Raw genomic sequence first — 18,007 nt, forward strand, 5'->3', positions numbered from 1 at the left:
GTTTGTTGATGTACAAGACTACTGACATATTGTCCTTCTGTGTGGCAACTGTCCCCAGAGAAAGAAAGGCATGGAGAGCTTGCAACACCAAAAGCACCGCCCTCATCTCCAGGACACTGATATGCAGATTGGTCCCCAGAGAGGACCATGTGCCTTGGACCATCCTTCCCATACAATGCTCCCCCACCTGAGCAGGAAAGCATCCGTGGTCACCATGATCACGAGGGAGGGGAGAACAAACGGCTGACCCTGAAGGAGATCTGGAGAGTGGAGCCACCAAAACAAGTTAGTCCCTGCAAACATGAGACATTCGAATAGGATGAGACAAGGGAAGGTCCATCAAAGACCACTGAACCACTAAGGTCCATTGCAGAACCCTCATGTGGAGGCGCACAGTTGGAATGAGAGTGGCCGCCATGGACCTCAACGCTCAAACAACTAAGCCCGCCGGGGAAAGGTGGGCCTGAAGAATGTAAAGCACATGATGGCAGAGTGATAATAGTCTGTCCAGAGGTAGAAACATCTTGCCCTGAGTAGTGTCTAGCCAAGCACTGATGAAATCCAGTACCTGCATCAGTGCCAGATGAGACTTGTTGTGGTTTATGGTAATACCCAGGTATTGAACAATTTGAAGACGACGATCCCTGGCCTGCATCAGCCTGGAGGGAGTGGAGAGGAGCCAAACATCCAGCTAAGGAAAGACCTGAAAACCCTGCAGCCACAGGTGAGCCGCCACTACCACAGTCACTTTGCTGAACACCCAGGGGGCAATGGTGAGACCAAAGGGGATCACTCTGAACAGAAAATGATTGGCTCCCAGCCGGAAGTGGAGGAACCTCCGAGAGCCTCTGTCCATCTTGATATGGTAGTATGCATCCTGGAGGTCCACCAAGCACATCCAGTTGTTTATCCGCAGAAAGGGCAGAATGGATTGAAGGGTGACCATCCGGAATTTTGTCTTGTCAACTGACAGGATCAGGGCATCAAAAAGAACCTGGAATAAATGCATGATCCAGACTGGTCTGGGAGGACGGGCTGGATGACTCGTTTTGCAAGCAGCCGGGCAACTTCTATGGCTGCCTCCTCCCATTGACTGGGTGGCACATCTGGCATGTGTCTGGGAGGAATGGGGGATGGAGAAAGGGAACTGAGTAACCTCTGGATATTATCTACAGAACCCAACGATCATTTGTAATGGACTCCCAGGCCGTTACAAAGACGAGCAGTCCGGCAACCCCTCAAGGTTGCTGGAAGGATCTGTCAGAGAAGGTGTCTCAAGACCATTGGTTCTTTGGACTCCCTCTGCTATGAGGGCAGCGTCTATCGTATCCCCCTCTGCCCCTGAGGGAAGGCGAATCCTGATCATTTTGGGAAGAACTCTGAGACTTCTGAAACCAAATCTTCTTGACCCCACACTGATTCCTCGAAAAGGATTACTGTGGGGTGGAGAAGCAGATCCTGATGCCAGACAAGGTCTTCTTGTCCTTCTCACTCTGGACTAACATATTACAAACTGTTTTTCCAAACAAGGTGGAATCATCCTAGAGGCCATTCGTGAAAGATGCCTTAAAGGGCTCCAAAAAGGTGCAAAGCCAGAGCCAGGTATGCCACCTAATGGCAATGCCTGTTCCTGCATTCCTGGAGGCATCCTCAGCAGCATGCGAGAGATGCCTCATGGACATATTTGGGATGGAAGTGAGGGTGGCCATGCGGGAGGAAAAAACCTTCTTCTCCTGTGCCGACATGGACCCTTGGGCAGACTCAGTGACCTCCTTGACCAGGTCCCTCTGCAGTCTGATTAAATATGCCAAATAATTCACTATACATAAGGCAAAGGTGGCTGATGTATAGGTCTGCTTCACAAAATGATCCATCACCCGAGACTCCCTGTCTGGAGGATGGACCGAGGAGCTCTCCTGAGCCAGCTCCTTTTTGGTGGCCGCCATCACCACCATGGCATCAACAGGGGACTCCTTGGACCAGTAGGGCTTGTCAGAAGAGGCACTAAGTACTTTGTCCAGGTGTCTGGGAATGGGCTTAACTGTGTCCGGTTCCTTCCATGCACTCGATGAAATGAGATCCACTAGAGGATCCACAGTGTGGGACACCCAGGAAGTAGAAGGTCTTGTGCCAAACACCTCCAGAAATACTGACTCTCCTGGGTTGGGCATGTGGGTAGACCACTCACCATGCTCTGGGGAACCCACCCCTTCCTCCAAGTCATTATCATTGGTGAGAGACTCCGCTAAGTGCCTCCTCTTACACATATACTTCCGAGGGACCTCCTCTGGGGAGAACACCGGAGAGGACTCAGAAGCCTCAGGGAGTTCCCATACGGGAACCTCGTATGGCAAACTGGTAACAGGCTGTCGCACAGGGGTCAGGATGGTAGACTCTGGCCCAGAAACAGAAAGAGCCAGGACAGACTCCAAGGTCGAGAGTGTCAAGGCTCTCGAAGGCGCCAAGAGGACCCTCTCCACCACCTTGAACGCCGAAGGCGAATGGGTCCCAGAAGTTGGAACACCCGAGGCCAGATCCACTGCCTCCTGTGCCTAGGGGGGAGCTGGAGCCGAGGCCCTGAGAGGAAGGGATGACCCAAAAAGCCTTGAAATTGGCACTATCCCTTCAGATCCGACACCAAGGCTACTGCTCCGAGAGTCGGTCGGCTCCAAAAACGTCAGAGCCGACCCACTCAGGGCAATGGTCAGAGTCGAGGTGCCAGGGACCATTGGAGCCGACCCCTCAACACCCGGGAACCTCATACTTAAGGACTCTGAAATGGAGGGGTTGGATCGGAGAAGGAGTAATAGGGAAAAAAGCAGACTGCATGCTCCCAGCCCTGGAGGGGGATGGAGCAGGCAAGACTCCTAGCTGAATCTGGGCCCAAAGGAATTTCAGCATCACCCTTCCAACCTTGGCTTTGCACAGACTTCGAGTGGACCGAATCAAAGAGGCTACCGCCCCAGGCCTGGAATGGCACCGGGGGGGGGGGGGCAGAGACTGGGTACTGGGCCTGAGAAGTCTCTGGCTCTGGAGAAAAACGAGGCTACCAGAGCCGAGGAGAGCTCCAGCTTGGATCCAGGCAGGAGTTGGCTGGCAGTTCGCCTGAGGAAGACTGGTCTGGAGACTGCTTCCACAGCCGATCCCGCTCTTTAGAGTGGGCTTTCTCCCCATCCCTAGTCTTCTTGGCGAGAGGTTGAGTCCCAGAAGCCGGGGAGGAAGAAGAGTAAGAAGAGGCCTCTGCAGGAGAAAGAAAGCTCTTCAGTATAAGTTTGTTCCTCCTGTCGATCAAAGCATGGGGTTGAAGCCCGTGCAGATCGAACAGGAGGTTTCTAAGTGTGGAACATTCAAGCAGACAACACACAGAGTGTGGGCATTGGACAGAAAGAGCTTATGCCCACACTCTGTGTGCTTTCTGAATCCAGGTTTGGGGGTCTCGGCCATGGCCAGGAAGACACTACCACACTCACACCCACACGCTAGACAGGATAGATAGAAAAGGGAAGGAAGAAAGTTTTTTTTGTTTTTTTAAATGCCGATGCCGAGTGCACAGGGAACAGGATATGGTTAGAAAGGATAAAGGCTGTCAAGAAGAGAGCTAAGAAGAGAAGAAAAAAACCCAAAAACACACTTATACTGATTGGAGCTTGAAGCAATGAAGAAATGTTTCTGGTCAAAATGAGCGGCAAACGAGATCTAGTGGAGGAGGGAGATTGGGGAATTACGGGTAGGGGAGGAGCTTGGCCTTTGGATCCAATGCTGCAGTATGCAGCCGAGTTGGATCCATGCCGGATCTGTGCCCCTCAGGTTCCCTCAGGTTGAAGATCAAATGAAAACAACAACTTCAGATCTGTTGATTAAATTTAATGAAGAGAGAGCAGCTAACCTTAGGGCACAAGTCTTGGAACTTAATAACTTTATTTCAAATGACTTTCACTTCAACTCTTACAAACCATTACATACATGATAGCATTGGTGCCAAATTACAGAGGTACATTGCTACACTGGTTACGAGGAAACATAAGAAGTCATCTAGTGACTCACAAGCCTACTCAAACAGACAAGCTTATTTACTTAAAGAACCTAAGGCTACAAATAACAATAAGAGTGTGGACAATGGAGAAACCGTTGCCTCTTTTAAACTGTCAGATGTTCAAGAGTTTCCACCGCTTACTAATGAAATTTCTTTTGGCAACCAAAGGGTTGAAACGGTTGGTCAAGGTAATTTCACCCCAGTTGTCCCCCAAGTCAATTGGTGTTCTGTTCACGATAGTTTGGCTTCCCCTTTCTAGATGTGCTCTCTGGCTGGGAACCCTATACGCAGGGGAGGGAGGGGAGCCAAGAACAATGGACCCAAACAAGGGTGGAGGGAATTAAGAAGATAGTCCCCTCTTTGTAAAATTTATAATGTAAGTGATTTAGTTTTAACTACTGAGGAATTAAATGTTTTAGAAAGGAAGTTTTCATTTATCCCACCCAGGAGGGCTAACACTATAGATACAGTTATAGATTTAAAACTATACGTTAGAAAATTAAATCTGAAATTTATTATGGAAGGCCTCCTAGGACAAACTGTTTTAGAAAACCCAGCACTGTTAATCCTAAGTTACTGCCCACACTAAATGTTTTTTCTGACTTTTGTGAACAAGATATTCCTCTATTGTTAAATATGAAATCTATAAATAAATTTTACAACTTAAGTCAGAAAGAATGCAGTGCCTTAGGGAATGTAAAGGGTTCTGTGTTATGAAAGCTGATAAAAGTAATGGTGTCATACTCATGGACAATGCTAGATACATTAATGCTATGGAGGGCCTATCTAATGATAAAAATAGATTCATAGGTGGTTACTAGACTACTGACCCATAGGTCTTTATAAGCCTAGCTATGTGTACCCAGTATAATGGATCTTGCCTAAACTTGAGATCTTAGTTAGCAACGAATGCACATATTTAGGAGGGTCATAGGTGAAATCCCCAGCAAAGATTTACATTTTCCCATGCAGTCTATGCCTAAACATGGTCATAGAGGGGCTCTGTTTGACATGAATTGGTAGTCTATTCCAGAGGAGCGGCAGCCTCTGAGAGACATATCTGTCTCACCAGCAGGTCTTTATTTATGTCACAGGCCAGATTAAGGTCCCTGGAGCAGGTGACCCTTGTCCCATTTGACTTGCGGATGTGCACCATTTTCATTAGCTTTGGATTTGAGATTGCTCTGTAGGTCAAACACAAGTCTCCTCTAAGTAGCCTGTACTCTACTGAGTACAGTGACAGTGACTCCAGTCTATTAATGTATGACATGTGCTGGAGAAAGTGAATTTTCTTGGTTAGAAATCTCTGAGGTCTCTCAAGTTGCTGCAGGTGCCTGGTAAGGTACATACCCAAAGGAGTATTGCACTCAATTATTGGCGTGATGAGGGTTGAGTACAGTGGAGTTATGACTTCTTTCACTCTCGAGGCAATGCCTTTGCTAATGAGTTGTGCAATATAGAATGCCTTCCTTACCACAGTAGACACATTGTGGTCAAATTTAGGCTACAGTCAACTTCCATTCCCCAAGTCTCTTACTACTGAGTTGTTACTTAGGTATTATTATTTTACATGATAGTCTACAAGGATATTGTTTTTACCAAAGGGGATGATAACACATTTTTTTTAGCACTGAGTTTGAGTCCATGGCTTTGGCACCAATCATTGGTTTGTGTAAGTCCCTCTTGAAGTATACTGACATCATTTGGGGATTCAATGATTGCACATAATTTACAGTTGTCAGCAAACTTAGTCAGCCACAGCCCCTTTGTTTTGGCCTGAACTTCTGAGAAGTATATTCCAAACAATAGGGGCCAGGCACTGACCCCTGTGGAACTCCACTGCTGACAGTTTTGGCTGAGTGTGATCTGTCAGTGAGCCAGTTAGCAACCCACCTGATAACATAAGGGTTGATATTCAACTGGGAGAGTTTATCAGTGATACCAGAATGTGGGATTGTTTCAAAGGCCTTGGCTAAGTCAAGGTAAGCTGTATGCATGGATCTATGGCTCTGGTAACATTTTCGAAGAAGTTCACCAGGTTTAACAGGCATGACCTGCCTTTGACAAAACCAAACTGTGTCGGATGAAGGGTTTGGAGGTCATCTATATCCTTATTTATAAGGTCCATGATGATTTGTTCCATGGCCTTACAGATAAGGCTCATCAAGCTTATGGGTCTGCAGTTGCCAGGGTCTGTTGCTGTACCTCCTTTATGAAGGGGGATGATGGTTGCTGTTTCCAATTCATCTGGGACAAAACCAGTACTCAGACTGAGGTTGAAAGCATACCTAATGGAGTTGTTAAGTCATATTTTAAACCATTTAAAATGTAACCTGGGATGCCATTTGGTCCCATAGAGGCTGTGTTATTGGCCTTAGAGAGAGCATTAATGACTTGCTCTTTGCAGATGCAAGGTGGGGGAGATGTAGAGGGAATGCTTTGTGGAATGTTAGGAGGGAGAAGAGGGGGTGAAATTTTCACCAAACCTCTCAGCTAATACGTAGGTTACCTATTTTTGCAGGATTAGTGTGTGTGATGCCATCCACAGCTAGTTCAGCACATGTCTGGGTCCTACCTTTTAGGTTACAGATATAGTTGAAGAATCCCTTATGGTTATTATTAGCTATGGTTGCTATTTTCTTTTAAGAGTTGCCCTTAAAGGATTTTAGAAGTTGTCTTATTTGTTTGTTCAAGCAGAGGAGGGTGTTCTTCCAGTGCTGGGACCTCTCTTTTTATTCTTAGACAGCAACTTCTTCCAGATGTTGTATAACTTATTAATGATAGGTGTCTACCAGAGAGGCTTGTTTTTTTCTTGAGGATCTTGTTTTGATCCTATCAAGTACAGCTGTGTCAATACATTTGTATAAGTGTTTGTACAGGGCATTTGTATATACCTTAGTATAGTTGTCAATGCCATCTGTGGAAACAGGAGCTTGGAAGTTATTTATACCATTCCTTAGAAGGGTATAATTAACTTTGGTGAAAATGTTTAGCTTGATTTCACCTAAGAGGAGTTCAGGTGTTATAGCTACTTCAAATGCGAGTGATTTACTGATCATATTTAACCAGTGAGGGTCTTATACTTATGGTGGTGCAACAGTCACCCATGTTTTGAGGATCAGGTCGAGAATATTTGAGCCCCTTGTGGGGTTGCATACTATTTGTTCCAGGGCATTAGTGTTAATAAAGTCCATGAACCTTTGTGCGAGCATGTTGGTACTCGTGTAAGTTTCCCAGTCAATGGAGGAGTAGTTAAAATCGCCCATGACTAGAGTGTTTTGTTGTAATTTGATTGGCTCAAGTAGGTGCACATAAGCAGCGTGGGTATCTTGGTTCATTGAAGAAGGCCTATAGCTAACAATGATTTGAAGGTAGGTCTTAACCACAGTTAGTTGAACATGGAGTAACTCCATGGAGTTTTCCTGTCTAACCAGTCTAGAGGTGTATTTATCTTTGATAATGATAGATACTCCTCCTTCTTTGGTTCTCACATGATCATTTTGCTGTCTAAAAGTGTGGAAGGCATTGTAGCCTTGCAAGGCCAGAGTACTCTCTGCAGCCTTGAACCAGGTTTCAGTGACTGCACAGACATTAACATACTCCAGAGAGAGGACTGCTTCCAGAGAGTGCAGTTTCTGATTAAAATTCTTAGCATTTAGCAGCATAACCCTTAATTTATTAGTGAGTGATATTTTCACATCGGAAATTTTGTTCTTGAGACCTTGCCTATAAAAGGCTCTATGGGGAGGCAAGTACCTTAGCCAGTAACCGAAAGCATAGAGGTGACAGGTGAAGACTATGTCTGACAAAGCAGCATGGTCTACCAACCATGTCATCCCAGGCTGACAGGAACTGGATCTCCTTAGAATGACACCAGAAACTAAGCCAATTGTTGGAGCCAATCATTTTTTTGTTTATATTGTGGTATCATCCTATGTGAGGGTAGAATGTTGCTCAAGGCTAGGGACATACTTGTCTGGGACAAATATTCAGAGAGATCAGTTATGTCTCTCTTCATATAGTCCAGTGAGGTACGTCTCAAGTCATTTACACTAAGATGAACTATGACAGAGTCATAAGTGTACTTGTTATTGAAAGACTTGAGAGCATGTGTGATCTGATCCCAGCACCCGACTGACAGCAAACCGTAACCTTCTCCTTGTCCAGCCTGGTGAGTGGGACATCTGTGTGTCTCACAATGGAGTCACCTATGACTAAAAAATTTGGTTTAGATGTGCTTTGCCTTAGGGGCTTATTTAGTGAGACACTGGTGCTTGTGTTTTTGTGTGCATTGAGTGCTGTAGGTACTGTATTAGTTGTAGCATGGTTGTGTTTGGAAGGTCTGTGGTGTCTAGGTAGGTTTCTGGTGAGTACCTCTGCATATGATGGTTTATGTGTTGAGTGCATGGTTTGCATAGGAGGTGTAGTATATGAGCTGACACCGTGTTCACTGTTACTATTCTGTGCGTGAGAGAGCAAGGATTCTAAATTCTTAGTGTAGATGCATCTCTCACAAATTGTACTTGGGTAATTTAGGAGTAGAGGGTTGTCAGTGTACATGATGTAGTTGCTACACTGCCTAAGGATACCCATGTCAATCAGGCTGTTAGGAGAAATGGTTACACTTTAGTCAGTAAGGACTTTGTTAGGAAAAGTTATATAAGAGCAGATAATTTGTTATTAAGTCTACCGAATCAGAGTTATACTGATTTAGCAACTTTTTAATTTCTTATAGTAGAAGAAGCCGAATTGGACACTCTGGTATCCCAAAAATACATAAAGATTTGACCGATTCTCCTTTTAGACTTACTGTGTTGGCCAAACAGAGCAAAACTGTCACACTATCGTTTTATTCAGAAGGTTTATTAAATCCTCTCACATGGAAGACAGAAATCTTTTTGAAGGATTTTTGGGTACTTTTAGACCTCCTAAATAACTATACATTTTTAGGAACAGAAACCTTTCTAGCTACTGTAGATATTGTAGCTCTTTACACTTCCATTAATCAGGAAATGGAGGTAAAATTTGTCAAAAAAATTTTAAGTCAATATACTGATTTTGGAGATGTTAAAATTAACACTATGTGGTCACTTTTGGAAGCAGTTTTGACTAACAAATTCTTTCTGTTTAATACTAAGATATACCAACAGAAAAGAGGGGTAGCCATGGGAGCCAAGATGGCCCCTGCTTTTGCCAACTTATTTCTTAGCTGGTGGGAATTAACTGCCCTATCCAAACTTCAAAATTTAAAATTTGTCTGTCTGTATAAAAGATATATTGATGACTTGTTCTTTATATGAACAGATCCTAGGGATGACTTTGAAGTTTTCCTTCAACATAATAATTAAGGTGAGGGACTAGTTTTCAAGCTTAGTGAATTAGGCACCAGTGTTCATTTCTTAGATGTATGTATTTTAAAGGGACATTTTCAAACAATTACCTACATCATGACAACATGGACCCCAGGTTCATAAAAAATAACATTGATCAGGGACAAATTATTTGTCTTAATAGGTTGATCAGTTCTGATGACATTTTTTTGAAGAGGTGGACAGTCTAATGGTCATGTTTTCCAACAGAGGTTTGCAGTTAGAAAGACTAAACTTGAGTAAAGAAGTCATCAAGGAATGGGAAATAGGTTCTCCCTCATTTTACTTCATGGTTTCACTCCCTCATTTTACTTCATGGTTTCACCCCAAGAGATGTCATCAGTAGCTCTGACAATTGCAATAGAAATGATGCTTTCCCTTTGCCTATTTCTATTGATTCGCATGCTATTAGGAACATCTTGAAGGACAACTGGAAAGTTATATCTGGTAATAGTGACCGAAGACCACCCTCAGTTTATTTATAAAAAAATGTCTAATTAAAACTTTACTTGAGTTTGGTGACACAGTGAAAATTACAAATATTAGGGGTCCTGTTGGTACTTATCCATGCTATGATTATAAGCAATGCAGATGGGTCTACTTCATATCACTGAAATTTCATTTGAATGAGACCAAAACACTGACAGTTCAAAAGACTGAAAACTCATTTGACAGAAACTCATAACACTGACACATTAAAGTAAAAGGTATATGTCATTTTCCCCACTGTACTACGATCCTGGAGTTAGTATGCCCCCCCCCCCACATAGTTTAGGTAAATATTGTTTTCTGCAAAGAGTTATTCATTGCAGTTATAAATATCCATGTGTATGGTTTAAAATGTATAAAGCATGTGGGGGGGATATGCACCCCACATCCTCCAATGTGGGGGGCTATATCCTCCACACACCCGTAAGGGAGGCTGGTTTTACTAAAGGTAGCCTGGAGTAAAAAATGCATTTGGAGAATGCTTCACAAACCTTATGTGAAGCCAATGAAGTTGACTGAAAACTATCATGAAAGGAGGAGATGACTGCCAAGTTAACCATAACTGGCTCCTTTGTTAAAAAGTTCTGCCAGAAATCAAGGACACTAGCTAAGGGAGATGCTATAGGCTGTGCAATATTCTGTGCCCAGATCAAAAACATTTTCCACTTCCAACTGTAAATCTTTCTTTTTGAGGGTTTCTGATGGGCCATAATTAAATCAACAACTTCTGGAAGGAACAAATGATTCCTGGGCACTATTGGAAGTGGGAAATCATGAAGTCAGGAGAAGGGAGTGTCTGTCCTGATAAGGGTGACCACATGGATGCATCAGGAGAGAGAGACTCTACAGAAGAAGGGGTTTCATCTTGAACTGAAGCCACAGCAAGGTAATCAGTGTCTGGTGAGGACAGAACAGGGCTATGAAAATGACCATTGGCTTGTTTTTAAACTCTTAGCTAAATTCCAAAATGAATTTCAGTCATGCAACTGGTCTTATCTAAAACTGCTTCCATTAGACGAAACAGTTTCGTACTTTAACTCCACATTTCTTACTATCCTTGATAACCACTCAACTACCCGTGCTATCAGAACCAATAAAAAAGTAGCCCCGTGGCTGTCTAAAGAAACTAGACAAAAAATTGTACGTAGAAATAAAACTTGGGCCTCTTGGAGAACTACTAAATCCCCAAAGGACCAACTTATATATAAACAACTAAGGAATGTTACAAAGAAGTCTATTGTCCTAGACAAAAAAAAACTATTACTGTAACCTGAAACAAAAACACCAAAATCGACCACAAAAATTTTGTTCTAGTATAAATAACCTTCTCCACCCAGGACATTCTACTACCCCTACCCTTCAGAAACCTCTGGAAAATATTGCTAACAGCTTTAACACTTTCTTTATGGAAAATATTCAATCTGTTGTCAACCAACTAGCTCCCAATACCCCAAATTTAACTGACCCCCACACCCAATACTCACCTCTCCTTCAGCTTTCAACCAGTATCAACATCATTTATCAAATCATTAATCAAGAAACTGAAACCCACCACCCTATAGGCAAACCTTCTCCCGGCAGAATATCTTCAAAAAGCTGCAGACGTAATAGGCATATCCCATTTCAATATTAATTAACAGAACCATTTTGGAAGCTTATATCACCTCCATCTGGAAAATTCCCCATGTTATTCCTCTCCATAAATGGGGTAATTCCACTGAACTATCAAATTACAGGCCTATTGTCATCCTGTCACCCTTAGCTAAAATTATGGAAAAATGTATCCATAAGCAATTCTAACCCTACCTCAATTTGAACAATCTCCTAGCCCCCTCTCAGCATGGATTTAGACCCCACCATAGTACAACCTCAGCCCTTCTTTCCTTCTCTCATACAATAAATCAAAACTAGCAATAACAAGCTTACCTCTGCCCTCTTTCTAGACTTATCCAAGGTGTTTGATATGGTAAACCACCAGCTAATCCTATGGACACTAAAAACTCTCTCCATAGATAACCTGGCAATTCACTGGTTTCATTCCTATCTAAGTGGCAGACAACAAGCTGTACTTTGGAAGGATAACCTATCCTCCCTATTACCAATCACCCTTGGAGTCCCTCAGGGGTCAGTATTAGGACCCCGTCCTATTCTCCATCTTCATTAATGATCTCTATACAGTCATCCCAAATGCATCCTGCATTCAATATGCAGATGACTCTACTCTAACCTGTTCTACCTCCCCGATAGACTTACAGACTTTATCCCAAAATACCTTTAACAAAGTTGAAAACTGGCTCACTGATCAGTGTCTACTATTAAAAACAAATAAAACAAAGCCACTCGTAAGGTCCCTTTGCCATCGTTGACCATAACATCTAACAATGGCACCATAATTTCCTCAGAACCTAGTACTAAAATATTAGGTGTAATAGTCAACAATATTCTTAAGTTTGATGCTCACTTCGATCGAACCACTAAAACAGTCAATCAGAAACTCGGCTCTTTATATAAGATTAAGCCTTTCCTAACCCCATCTGCTAGGACTGTGATTGCCTGTACACATTTACTATCAGCCCTTCTTTATGCCTCTCCTATTTATACAAACCTAAGTAAATCTGACCTCAATAAACTCAATAGCTGCTATAATAATATTGCCAGATTTGCCACAGGTTCAGCATATAGAACACATCACTGTCTTAACCTAAGATCCTTAGGCTGGCTAGACTCACCCCGTCTACTTCAGTATAACCAATTAATGGTTGCTTACAAAGTTCTCTACCAGCCAGAAATCACGCCCATACTCAAAAATATAATCACCCCCTACAGTAACCTAAAAACACTCCGCTCTTCTAACAGAATGCTAGTACAAACTGTTAAATCCAACAACTTAACTGGTGAGTCATTATTGTCCAACTCTGTTGGCAAAACCTGGAATCTACTTCCTGCTGAACTTACTGCAGTCCACTCCTTAACCCAATTTAAAACATATCTTAAAAAACACCTAAAAATTCACTGGTTATGTCCCTGTACAAACCCAGACTAACCTACTCACTATTCACTTTGTACCACAATATCCCCTGGCTACATGTAGAAACTGTCTTTATAATGAGTCTGAAACATCATCTGTTTCACAAGAATGATTACATGTCTCATTTCTAATGCGGTATGGCTACTTGCACAATTATGTACTACTAAAAATGTATGTGTTCTAGGATAAAAATTAATAATTGTAAAGTTTTTCTGTATGTATTCTGGCAAATCTGGAATATGTATATATATGTTCTTGTATAAAAAATTGATAATTGTAAAGTATTCTGTATCTATGTACATGTGGAACTTTTCTCCTCGGGCCTCCGCTGAAAATAGAGCTGTATCAAGTCGGACTTTCCCAGTTAACAAATGTAAAATAAAAATAAAAATAAAAATAAAATAAAATAAATAAATAAATTGTATGCTCTGGCTTTCTGAATAAACCTGGTTATTAGTAGGGTTAGAAGAAAGGTTCAAAGGAGACTTGGGGATCAACTGTGAGAGAATGCATCTCTTGGTTGACTGTCCTGGTTGAGGAGCGATACTGAAAAATCGTGTGCATTTGGTATTAGATGACAATGCAAAGAGATTCCTACAGGGTCTTTCCCATTTCTGAAATCCACTGAGGATTATCTCCCTGTTGAAAGGCCAGTTGTGTGGGAGCAGTATTTGTATGTTCAATCTATTGTGTTGGATAACCCCAGAATGTACACTGCTATGACAAAGAGGTGCAACAACACAGTTCATTTCCATACCTTCATAGCCTCTCGGTGTATACACAAAGTGTATGAAAATGTTTCTCCTTGCTTGTTTGTATGCCATACCACTTCCATGTTGTCTGATCGTAAGGATACTGCATCCTGAGAGAATGAGTCCTGAAATGGCTGAAACAATAGAACTACTCTCATCTGAAGAATGCTGATATGTAATTGGCTCTCTTGAGAAGTCCATGTTCTCTGAACCATCCTGTCTAAGTAATGCACCACACCAAAAGATGGACGCAGCTGTGGTCACAGACGTATTCAGATGTAGAGTGATAAAAGGCATTCCTGCTAACAAATTGGGGGGGGGGGGGTCCATCCTTCAAAGTAAACTCTTGATGCAGACCTTTGACATTTTAATTATATGAATCATAAGTTGTGAGATTTTATCCCACTGATTCTGAAGGGTCCACTGTGAAATCCTCATATTCAGTTGTGTGTAACAAATCATTTGAACTGCAGATGCCATGAGACACAACACTTTGAGAATGCTTAGCAGTAGGAGGCTAATGGTCTTGTGTCAGGTTTAAAATTTCTTTGATTATGGAAGAAATTCTTTCTGGTGGCAGTTTTGCTGTTTGGTTTAGTGAGCCCAACTGGCACCCTATAAAAAAAGAAGATATGTACTCACCATAACATTCCATGTGTGTTGTCCATCTCGCCTTCATTCTTAATAGGTTGGGTTAGGATCTGATCCTCAGATCCGACTCAGCTTTCTATACAAGCTCGAGGTCTTCCACTAGCTCGTGGCTAAACCCTATCCCATCATGCACTAGGACAGCTCCCCAGATTTTGTTTGCAGTTATAAAAAAGGAATACAAAATAAGTGTAGTTCAAAACCTTAAAGAGCAATCAAGAAGGTCAGAGATCATTAATAGACAATTGTATCAACTCGGTCTTTCAGGAGCAAAAGGTTGGGGGAAAGGAAGGTGTGATGTAAGAATGAAGGTGAGATGGACAACACACATGGAACTTTATGATGAGTACATAACTTCTTTATGTGTTGTTGTCCTATCTCGCCTTCATTCTTACTAGGTTGGGACAGCATCCCTAGCACCATCTTTCTTGGGTGGCACAAGGGAGAATATTTTTCAGAATCATGGAACCAAAAGAGGTCCTGTTCCTGGAGGCCAAATCAACCTTGTAATGAGTGATAAAGGTATGTGGTCTTGCCCACGTTCTTGCACCACAAATGGTATCAATTGGGAGTCTAGCCCCAAAGGCTGAAGAGGTTGCGATGGCTCTTGTAGAATGGCCTTTTATTTTATGGGGAAGATCTTTGTTCTTTGATTTATAAACAAAGGTTAGACAATCTGACAGCCATTCTGAAAGTGTCACTTTTGAAACTGGAGTATCTTTCTTTGAATCTGCAAAAGATATGAATACTTGGTCAGATTTTCTGAAGTCCTTAGTCCTATGTAAGCAAAAGTGTAATTGTCTATGCACATCCAATTGGTGAAACATGTATTCTGCCTTACTCTCGTAATTTGGAAAAAATACTAGTAGTTCAATGGATTGGTTCAAATTAGATTCTGAACATACTTTGGGTAAAAAGGAAGGGTTTGTTCGTAAGGAGACTTTGTCTCTGTGGAAAAGCATGTAGCTGGGCTTAATCCACAAGGTTTGCAGCTCTGACACCCTTCTAGCAGAAGTAACTGCTATCAAAAGAATAGTTTCAAGTCAAAAATTTGAGTTCGCAGGATGATGCTGGCTCAAACGGGGGAAAGAGTAAACAAGATAAAACAAAGTTCAAGTCCCATGGTGCTGGAGAGTCTTTAATAGGTGGTCTTAATAAAAAAATACCTTTAAGAAAGGCCTTGCATAGTCTGTGAGACATAATATCGAGGCCTGATTCACCTAAATGGAAACTGGATATCGCTGCTAGTCTAACAGTAGCTGCAGCTGTGCATTCATTGAATAGTTTTGCCAAGAATTCTGGAATGGAACCTATTGGGGCAGAAAACAGGTCAATATGATTATGAGAAGCCCATAAAGAAAATATTTTCAATTTGCTTCTGTATATCTTTCTCTTTGAAGCCTTATGAGAAGAAATTAGGATGTGTTTTACTGATGAAGAAAGGTTATGGAGCCTGGCTATGGTTGGCATCGGAACAGCCAAGCTGTCAACTTGAGAGTTTGAAGACAGGGATGGAACGTTCCTGATGCATGAGTCAGGAGGTCCAGAACTGGGTCCGGAATCCAAGGCTCCTCCCAGAGATGAGGCCACAGAAAAGGGAACCAGATTTGACAAGGCCAGTATGGCGCGAAGAGTATCAAGCCCCTTCCCAAGTAAATGGCTTTCTGAAGACCTTTGGGTATCAATGGGAAAGGAGGAAAAGAGTAGAGGAGACCCAAGGGCCAATCGTGTACAAGTGCATCCCTTGATGACTCCCCTGGAAGGGGGGGTCAGAGCAAAGTAGCTGCTGCATTTGGCATTCATGGATGTGGCAAAAAGGTTGCAGCAAAGCTGGCCCCATTTGTGGAAAATATTTTCCGCCACTTCCTGTTTTGGGGACCACTCGTGAGGCATTAGAATCAGTCTGCTGAGTTTGTCTGCAATCACGCTGGCTTTCCCCAGGATGTGCGTTGCTATCAGAAAGCGTTGGGAGGAGGTTGGCCAGTGCCATACTCTAAGGGCCCAACAAAGGGGATAAGATCTGGTTCCTCCTTGTTTGTTTATGTACCATTCAACTGACATGTCTGTCTGTATTGCAATAGTTCCCAGCGGACAAGAGTCCTGAAATGCTTGCAACTCTAAAAGCACTGCTGTCAACGGTAGGACATTGATGTGCAAATGGGCCTCGTGATCCTGTCAAGAGCCTAGGACTGTCTTTCCCAGATACTGCCCCCCCCCCATCTGAGAAGCGTCCGTGGTCACTGTGGCTAATGGTTGGGGAAGTACGAAGGGTCGACCTAACGTCACATGAGTGGAGTAAAGCCACCAACAAAGGTCTTTCTTGCAAGATTCCGCTATCAATATTTTGTGAGGCATGGGCAGTTCTTGCATCATCCACTGAGTGGACAGTAGCCACTGGAGAATTTTATTAGCAGACGTGCTAATGGACTTAAGGTTACTGCTGCTGCCGTGGTCCCCAAGACTTTTAGAACCGTCCTGGTTTGCGCTTTTTTCTTGGAAAGAAGATTTAAGACCTGGCGTCATAGAACTTGTACCCATTCTGGAGGAAGTTTGGCCATCATCTTTGTTGTATCTAAATCTGCTCCTATAAAGATGATACTCTGAGATGGCAGCAAAGCAGATTTCTCATAGTTTATTGTGATTCCTAGGTGAGAGCAGAGCTGCAAAGTGGTGTCCCTTGCTTTTGTTAGTAGATGCTTGGTGGTGGTGGATAGCAGCCAGTCATCTAGGTATGGAAACACCCGGAATCCTAGGCGTCTCAAGTGAGCCATGACTACTGCCATACACTTGGGGAACACTCTAGGGTCTGTAGTGAAGCCAAAGGACAGAGCTTGAAACTGGTAGTGGCTGGCTCCCAGCCAAAAGCACAGGTATCTCCTGGTTTGCCTGTCCATCTTTATGTGGTAGTACACATCTTGGAGGTCTATCGAGGACATCCTTTCATCTTGTCCTAGAAAAGGGAGTATTGACTGCAGTGTTACCAACTGGAACTTGGACTTTCTTACAGATTTGTTTAGGTCACTGAGATCCAGAACTGGTCTCCAGCCCCTTGTTTTCTTTGGAACTGAAAACAATCTTGAGTAAGTTCCAGATCCTATTTGGTCTGCAGGGACTGTTTGGATAGTTCTTTTATCTAGCAACTTTTGAATTTTTAGTGTTACCTGTTCCCTTTGACTGGGTGGAACATCTGGGATGTTTTTTGTCTGTGGGACAGGGAAGGAAAAGGGTATGGAATAACCTCTGGATATGATGCTTTGCACCCACTTGTCTTTTGTTATCGTTAGCCAGGCTTCTTCTGGGCACAAAGATAAGCGGCCCCCGACTGCTTCTAGAGATGGACGGGTGGGCCTCTATTCAGGAGCACCAAAAGGGCTTACCAAAGAAAGATTTCCTGTCTCCCTGATTCTGCCGACCCCCTCTGCCACATGGTCAGCGTCTTCCATTACTACTTCCTCCTCTGCCCCTGGGGGAAGAATCACCAGGCTTGTCCTGGAAAGCTCTCTGAGATTTTCTAAACCACATTTTCCCACTTCCTTTCTGACCTTTGGGATAAGGTCTGGTAGGTAGAGAAAAGCAGACTCCTATGGCAGAGAGAGTCTTTCCTTCTTGTTCACACCTGATTAGTGTGCCATCAAAAGGGGCATTCACAAAACAAGATTTAATGGGCTCCGCAAAGTCACACAAGTGC

The 18,007-nt window shown here is 43.0% G+C and overlaps 1 protein-coding gene across 1 annotated transcript in view; it reads right to left on the bottom strand.

The window, feature by feature from the left end:
- LOC122810128 (telomere repeats-binding bouquet formation protein 1-like) overlaps positions 1-18,007 on the bottom strand; it is a 1,040,706-nt gene that overhangs the window by 686,870 nt on the left and 335,829 nt on the right. The window lies entirely within an intron of this gene.

The sequence above is a fragment of the Protopterus annectens genome, chromosome 8.part1, assembly GCF_019279795.1.
Source record: "Protopterus annectens isolate FY-2018-M chromosome 8.part1, PAN1.0, whole genome shotgun sequence".
Taxonomy (NCBI): domain Eukaryota; kingdom Metazoa; phylum Chordata; order Ceratodontiformes; family Protopteridae; genus Protopterus; species Protopterus annectens.